General features: G+C 38.8%; 1 long non-coding RNA gene across 1 annotated transcript in view; it reads right to left on the reverse strand.

Annotated features, from left to right (window-relative positions):
- Positions 1–9,017, reverse strand: part of LOC144228437 (uncharacterized) — a 209,815-nt gene that overhangs the window by 196,340 nt on the left and 4,458 nt on the right. Inside the window, exon 2 of the long non-coding RNA XR_013334196.1 lies at positions 4,682–4,777. This is a non-coding gene — a long non-coding RNA (uncharacterized LOC144228437). The remainder of the gene's footprint in view (positions 1–4,681; positions 4,778–9,017) is intronic.

Consider the following 9,017-nt stretch of genomic DNA (forward strand, 5'->3'; position numbering starts at 1 on the left):
CTTTGAGTAATTTAATTATACCATGGATTTCTGAAACACTGATAAGTGCTAGCGTCAAAAAAACACTTCACTGCTAAATGTTACCCACTGGGAATAAGTGTTTGGCTTATGAAAAGGGGAAAAAATGCTGTTTCTACATTTCTCAGATTGAGTGTCCCCAGTGACTCTTAAATATACACAGTTATGCAAGATGGAAGGAGAAGAAGAACAGACAAGGAGAGCAGACTTGAGCATTCTTCTGCCAGCTGTCAGTGCTTGAAGAGCAAGTTTATGCCCTCATATGCTCTAATACCAGCCACTGACATAATGCGATATTTTTCTTTAACTAGATTTTTTAAAAAATCAGGGACCTTTTAAATTACACTGCCTGGAGTTCCCCTACATGCTTCTGTGATAGCTATCGTATGAGACTGATGCTGGGGATGGAATGTACTTGCTTGATTCATTCATTCACTCACTCACTTATTCATTCTGTGAATATTTAGTGTGCACCTACTGTGTGTCAAGCACTCTTCCAGGTTCTGGATATCTGGGGAACAGACTCCAGCTCCTGATGTCATGGAGACTACATTTCTGAGTGGAGATAGATATAATGCAGAAGTACAAACACGGTATGTCACAGGACAATAATTTCTATGTAGGAAAATGAGACAGAGTAAGTGGAATAAGAAGAGGTGTTGGTAAGCAGGGGGGCGTATTTTATATAGAGTGGTCAGAAAAGTACTATTGATAAGGTGACATTTGAGCAGGGACATGAGGTAAGTGCAAGTTTAAACCTTGTGGATATCAGAGAAAGAGCATTCCAGGAGAAGGAACAACAAGTGGAAGCCCCTCTGAGGTGTGGCCCTGGATTCCCTTTAAATATTTCCAATGCTGTGTAGCAACTCAGCACATAACAGAAGTTATGAGCCTGCTTGAGCTTTGGAATTCAAAAACTTGCATAAAATGCTACATATTAGCAATTGACAAATTATTTAAAATCTCTGAGTCTTTATTTTTCTCTCCTATAATTCCTTCTTCTATAGTTTCCTTCTTCTTAGGGATATTGTGAAAATTAAGTGAAATATTGCAGACAGAGTATAACACTGCAGATGGTATTGTGCTTAGTTCAGGAAGTGTTAGCTATCAAAGTGGAAAATGCTTCTTACGGATGCTTGAATTTTCTGTAACATTTATGTATTAAATGGATCACAAATGTTAAACTGGAATGTTCTTCTAGTACTAGTCAAAAATCATAATGTAAGCAGAAATGTTTGTTTGTCTGTTGTCCTGGACAAGGTGCTTTACCTTCGTGAACCTTAGATTTTGCAAAACGAGGATATTAAATTAAATCAGTTTACTGCAGTCTAAAGCCTGCAGGTCGTATGAAAGCTACTCTCCCTGTTTTAAACCCCCAAATAAAATGTTAAATTACCTTTGATAAGGGTAAGGAGGGGCTAGACTTTCAGGCTGGCTTTGGGCTGAATTGTGAGGCATGGAATTCAGTGTTTGAGGTCTCTGGCAATGGAGTCTGACAATCGGGCCAAAGCGCTGTCCCAAAAGTTGTCTACTTTGCATTTTTACCTGAAGAGGATTGCTCTCCTCAAACTCCTGTTTTCTTGACATATTTTCAGGGGCTCCATTATTCAGATCTAACTCCAACACCTCGATTACCACTGAGCCTCCTTCACAGGATTAATTCTTGCTCCAAACCTTCTTCCCAAATTTCATTCCTTCTCTTTCTGCCTCTTGAGGGAATGCCCCTTTCCAAGCTCACTATGTAAGTCAGCTAAATATGGGGAGACGCAGTATCAGAAGACTGTGAGGGGCAACTAAAGAAGCAGGAAGCAGGAAGGGTCCCTCTCGAACCGTTTCCATGGGGGAAATGCAGCCAAAAGATGGGGTGGGGAATCAGGAACCTAGTATATTCCTCATAAGGCCTCTTTGTCCCTGTTTGAAAAATTGTTGGAGGGTCATGTAACACAGGCTGCCTTACTCATCCTTAGAATCTTTAAACAGGATTAAACAGAACTGGTCAGAGCACTGACGGGACAGGGAGCTGCCCAGAAGCGAAATAATGTACAGGAGGCCTTGGCGTGGCTGGCTGTTAAGTAGCAGCTCCAGCAAAGTCTATTATGAGAAATTGCCCAGCTCATACCAAAACTCTCCCTCCTTTTTCCTTGCAGAATTTATCAGAACCCCCAGAACCTATTAATACTGATTCTGTAACTTACTGGATTTTGACTCTGGGCAAGTTGTTCAGCCTCTCTGAGTGTCCAGCTCTGTTTGTAAACTGAGGGTGATAACACTCAGTCAGCAGAGTTGCCTGGTACATAGTGTGGTTTCAGGGCATGGTAGCAATTATCAAAATAAAGAGGAAGCACGGTGGTTCTAAGGAGCTATGCATACTGTAAGGCGCTTGCCAGCTGGAAGATAACTATGTTAATTTTGGTAAGATACAAGTAACTATGAAATAAGAAATATAGGAAATGGCATGAAGAAGATCTGAAGAGTGAAAAGTCAGATATCTTGGATGTTAGATAATAAAGGTGTGGAGAAATTAATCACTCAGTTGGCAATCAGGCCTCATTGATTCCTCCTGAAGTTCCTACGTGGCAGCAAATCTCCTATAGTAGAAACTCAGAGGCAGTGACAACATGTGAAATGGATGCTATGCAATAACCTTCATTGAGACCAAAATCCATTGTACTCATTGGGATCTTTGCATAATTACACATGCTCAAGGGACATTTACTGATGTTGTTAGCTCTTGTGGCTGCTAGCATGTGGCCACTGCGACAAATACCATCTTCATAAGAACTAGCTTCGCCTTTGCCATGTGGAGATATTATAACACAGTCAGAGCATAATTATTAGTTCTGTGCTGGTGACTCAGTTTTTCATTTTCACTTTTGTTTCCTTTTATTCCTAACGCTATGTAATAGTTATTTATTTGCTGTCAAAGGAAGTAGAGACTGGGAAATAATTGCCTTAAAATATCTATAATCTGCCTTTCAAAACAAAAATAAACAAACATATAACTCTTGAAAAAATTATATTTAAACCACTTTAGGATTATTTAACACAATCTTTTTCATGTCAATAAGGATTTCAGGGAACACAAGATGAAAAAGGCTAAAACATTGTGAGAATATGTCCAATCTCTCTTTGTTTTTTTTTAATAAATTTTTTAATGTATATTCATTTTTGAGACACAGAGCATGAGCTGGGGAAGGGCAGAGAGAGGGAGATACAGATTTGGAAGCAGGCTCCAGGCTCTGAGGTGTCAGCACAGAGCACAATGTGGGCTCAAACACACAAACCATGAGATCATGACCTGAACCGAAGTTGGACACTCAACTGACTGAACCACCCAGGTGCCCCAATCTCTCTTTGACTTAAAGGCAGAAAATCAGAAAACAAGGAAATATACTTGCAGTTAACAGACTGAAAAAACTTAAATACGTGGTAAAATCCTAGTGGCTAAAGCTATGGAGAAGCAGGAAATTTTATTTCATTTCATTTCATTTTTGAGAAGCAAGCACTTTTGTACAAGATTGTGGTAGTTTAACCTTTTCAGAGGGGAAATGTTATACTATCCATACTATGTATGTAAGTATGCATAATACTTATGTACTATCCATAAGTATTTAAATGACACTTCCCCTTGCACTTTTTCCTGGGAATTTCAAAGCTAGGGCTTTTACTGTCAATATGCTTCCATAAATTTTCAAGTTAATGGACAAAGATGTTTAATGTGACTTACAACAACAACAACAACAATCAATGGAAACAACAGAAACTACTACCTATATTTCATAAACAGGACAACCATACATGTGATGAGATAACATTTTGTAGTCTTACCTGTTGGGGGGAGGATTGATTATCTTTTTCATCTGGTATACTGGGTACTTGCTTCAGGGAACAAACGGCACAGCAGAATGCACATGACAAATATGTAGAGAACATTTGGCTTTTGAGTTTCAAAAGCCTCGACCCTGCTATTTAGAAGCTTGTGCAGTGAACAAGAGAAACCTATCTATCTGACCTCCAAGATAAAAACTTGCTGGGTTGGGAGAAGGGAAGGAGTTACGAGGGGAGCATGTGCACTATAAAGGAGCCTTCCATTTAAGGCTGAATCCAGGGATGGGAAGTAACAAAAGCTACAGATCCTTTTGCTGAGTCTAAGAGCAAAGAAAACTTGCCTCTAAGATAGATGCCTGCATTGGATTAGAATCTACAACCCCCTCCTCCCCTCCCACGACCACCAATTTTGACAGCATCTTGACATGGTGCTGAAAGAACAGAGTAGGAAGGAATGGCTCCCGAATGCCAGCCTGGCTCAGTAATACCGTGTCTGAAGTGGCATAGACATATCAGGGAGATCCAAGGGACCTAAAGGAAATGGAGTAAGAGGCAGGGATGATCAACAGAAATCTACATGGGGCAGTGCTTGAGGGTCAGAGGGGACAGTATACATCTTAGCATCTGCTAGCACAGGAAGACAAGACATCTTGTTAGATGCCACACTCATGCCTTAGGACCTCTGTTCTACATAAGTCTCATGGAACTCAGAAATGCCATGCAGAAAAACCCTGCCTTGGCAGAGATGATGTTTGTGGCCACCCATGGCAATTGAATCCTGAGATAAAATAAGTTGAGCTAAAAAGAAATTAAGATAATTGAATGTCTTCCTTACCTGAGCTCTTGGAATGAGACAGTCTCTCGCTTCACATCGTGGAGTAAAATGTATGGAAAATAATGAGGCAAGTAACTATGCTCCAATGTGAAAGATCTGCAAGATAAATTTTAAATTAAAAAAGGGAAAAAACAATTTGAATAGTATGCATTCATTTGCATAAAAATGTTTTATGTGCTAAATGTTTCAAGGATATGGAATAAATGATTAACTGATTTCCTTTAGAGACTGAGACTTTTCATTTTATACCATTTTCTAAAGATTTTTTTAAACCAAGAGTATATATTACTGTTATAAAACATATTTATAATGTATAATAAAATCTCCTTTTCATCCTTATACCATGTTTTGTAATCCAGTACACTGAATTAGAATTCCATTTATGTAGCATTTATTTCAATAATTTTCAAATAAAGGATGAAAATATGGGTCCTAAATATCTTTTGAATGTATCATAAAGCTGTCAAAGAGAACTCCTTTGATTTTCTTTTTCAGTGACAAAGGGTGTTACAATGTGCCTTTAAGGAAAACAACTCTCTCTCCATCATTTCTGTAAAAGTCAACATGCAATTTTTCTCACCACAAAACTACAAAAAGTTTTTCTTAAAATGTGTTGATAATCAGAACAAGGACATATGATTTGAAGCACTGGGCAAAGTCACACATTTTCATATGCCCTAGCCTATGGTCATACATGTCTGTAATACACACTGAATATATCAACAGAACTTAAATATTCAGAAAAGAATGGCTGCCTTCAAAGTTATCTTGCAGTTATTCTAAGTCTAAAAATATTTAGTAAGCCATTGTTTTGAATTGCTGTTAGAACTGATAGCATATTATTTTGAGTGTTATAATAGGTGCCCAGTAATCACCATTTGAGGGTGGATTTAAATTTCAATAGTGGCTAAAGGCCATTTAAAGTCAGGTACGGTGAATAAGATAGTTGTTCAACTGAGATAATAAATTTACAGTTAAAAAACAAGGGAGGCACTATAAAATAACATGATTATTCCATAAACTCTGAGGAAAGAATGTCTATACCCCAAAATAAACTATTTTTAAATGATTATTTATTTATTTTGAGAAAGAGAGCGAGCACATTTGAGTGTACATGTGAGTTGGGGAGAGGCAGAGAGAGAGAGTCCCAAGCAGGCTCTACACGTCACTGGGGCTCGATCCCATGAACCATGGATTTCATGACCTGAGCTGAAATCAAAAGTCGGATGCTTGGGGCGCCTGGGTGGGTCAGTAGATTAAGCATCGACTTCGTCTCAGGTCATGATCTCATGGTTCGTGGGTTCGAGCCCCGCGTCAGGCTCTGTGCTGACAGCTAGCTCAGAGCCTGGAGCCTGTTTCGGATTCTGTACCTCCTTCTCTCTCTAACCCTCCCCTGCTCACACTGTCTCTCTCTCTCCCTCTCTCTCTCAGAAATAAATTAAAAGAAAAACATTAAAAAAAAAAAGAAAAACTAAGTCGGATGCTTAACCAATGGAGCCGCCCAGGTGCCCCGAAACTCTTGAATATCTGCAGCATCATTTGAATAACTGTACTGCCTTCCTACCAGGCTACTTTAAAATAATAATTTTGATGAATGAATTTTAGCCTCTCTGTTAAAAATCAGTCTAATGACTCATAATAGTAGCATTCTATATGTCGTAACTTTTTAAATACGGAACTACAAGATTTTAAAACCCAATTTAATGGGTGTAACCAATATTAAGAATATAGAAAAGAAAATATCAGAATTTATCATATGTAGTCAGGGTAAGTACTATTTTCTCAAATTCTGTTTCAGTTATGTATTTTTAGCCACATGTTCATTATTCAGTAAAAATTTATCGAGCCCCTGTTGTATGCTAAACCAGGGCTCTAGGCCAGAGTCTTGCCCTTGTTCAAATTTTGGGCAAGGTACTCCTTTATTGTGTGTACGTCTGGCAAGGAGGAGGCTGTCCTTTGAATTGTAGGATATTTAGAAGCATCCTAGATATTATGGGCTGAACTATATCCCCCATATTTCATGGCCATGAGCAAGGAGTCCCCCACTCCTCTCCAGGTGAGTCTGTCCATGAGCTTCTAGGACTTCTCACTTGGCTGTCTGTCTGGGTTAGTAGAGCAAGAGATAAGCATAAACTGCTAGTTTCTTAAGGGCATAACATGACACAATGTATCCCATTGACGAAGAAGCCCTAAAGCCCAAATTAAATAGGAGGGAACATTGGCTTCACTCTTTGATGAGAACTGTATCAAAGAATTTGGGGGTCATGTTTCAAAACTCCACATCTTCAAACAACCACATGAGGTGTATTTTCTATTAATACATCCTAATCTTACAGGCAACTAAAACAAAGAGAGATCAAGTAATTTGTTCAAAGTCACTCAGCTTTCACATGTTATCTTTTGGTCTTCAAACTACAGTGATTCTGTTGTTCTGTCTCTACTTGCTATTAGCTCATATAAAACTCTACATCCTTCAGGGGCGCCTTGGTGGCTCAGTTAGTTGGGCCTCCAACTTTGGATTTTGGCTCAGGTCATGATCAAGCCCCACATTGAGCCCCATGTCAAGCCCCGCACTGGGCTCTGCACTAACAGCACAGAGCCAGCTTGGAATTCTCTCTTTCCCTTTCTCTCTTCCCCTTCCCTCCTCATGCATGAGCACACGCTCTCTCTAGTTCATAAATAAACTTTAAAGAAAAGAACAACAACACTCCATATCCTTCATAATTCATAGTCTGGAATAGCTGCTTAAAGGGTAAAAGACCCAGGGTTTCCATAAATTGAGGAAAATATGGGTAGAGATTTTATCTGATGGTGGGCAGATTAAAAGGTGAAGGAGCTCAGTACTCTGTGCAACAAATATGGAATGATTAGAAGATATGTGATCAACATGATGCTTGATTTTAAGCAAAATAATAATACATGAGAAAGTCACTCTGGACTTGAGGACTTCTTGAAAAAAATTATTCCAGATAAAGTTGCACATGCACATGAGGCATGTGGTGAAACTCTTTGAGCTTTTACAAGGAAGTGCTCTAAGTAAAAAGTTATTTTATTAAAAGCCAAAACAACTCCTATCAGTACATAGCGGGAGTATGCGTATTTTTTATTGTGTCTCAGAACTGAATGCTAAATAGAGTCTAGTATTTTTTTTTTTGATAATGTAAATGTAACTGGTACTTAGCCATTTAATGCAAAAGTCAGTTCTGCCCTGTAAGAAAAGCCCTTGCTCTGTAACAGAAAATATAGTAATGTTTAAAATTCAGCAGAGTGCCAGGCACATTATTGGCTTATAGACCAAATAGATATCTTCCTACAAGGAAGACACAGGAGCTATTCAAAATTGTAGATATAATTTAAATGCATTCTTAAGTATACAGTGTATAGTGGCAGTTTGGTTTCCAATGGCATTCTTTAATTGAAATTTGTGCTTTCTGTTTAAAACAAAACAAAATGTCCTTTCCTTTTTAATCTGAAGAATCAGTACAGGGACTATGATTATCTTCTAGTCAGTGATAAATACCTTCTGTCCACGAAGTTCAGTATACCAGCAAGTAGAGAAGAGGATAATGGACTTGGTCACTGGCCTTCCACATTCCACGTGGGCTTGGAACCTGCCTGCTGCATTCACTCTTATAACCTCAATCCCTAGTACATTCGTGTGGAGCAGACATTCAACAGACAGTTACTGAATGAGATGTTTCCTTTGTTACAAGAAATAATATTTAATCATAGTGCATGTCCACTTATTGGACTTAAATTGGATTTATCAATACTTTATTTTTTTAATTTTTAAATGTTTTATTTATTTTTGAGAGAGAGACAGAGACAGAGAGAGAGAGAGAGAGCAGGGGAGGGTCAGAGAGAGAGAGAATCTGTCAGCTGTCAGCACAGAGCCCAACATAGAGCTTGAACCCACAAACCATGAGATCATGACCTGAGCTGAAGTCAGACGCTTAACTGACTGAGCCACCCAGATGCCCCTATCAGGACTTTAAAATATATTTTACCTCACTTCCCTAATTGCTATAGAGCAGCAGGGGCATTAAAGACCACTTCTCCTAAACTTTTTAAAAAATTCTTTTATTTTATTTTGAGAAAGAGAATGTATGCACACATGGGTGAGGGGCAGAGAAAGGGAGGGAGGAAGAGAGGAGGAGAGAGAGAGAGAGAGAATATTAAGCAGGCTCTATGCTTGGCATGGAGCTGGACATGGGGCTCAATCCTACAACCCTGGGATCATGACCTGAGCCGAAATCAAGAGTTGGACACTCAACCAAGTGAGACACCCAGGTGCCCCTAAACTTCTTCTCCATTTTTTTTTTTTTTTTTTTTTTTT

The sequence above is a fragment of the Crocuta crocuta genome, unplaced genomic scaffold (genome assembly GCF_008692635.1).
Source record: "Crocuta crocuta isolate KB4526 unplaced genomic scaffold, BGI_CrCroc_1.0 scaffold213, whole genome shotgun sequence".
Taxonomy (NCBI): domain Eukaryota; kingdom Metazoa; phylum Chordata; class Mammalia; order Carnivora; family Hyaenidae; genus Crocuta; species Crocuta crocuta.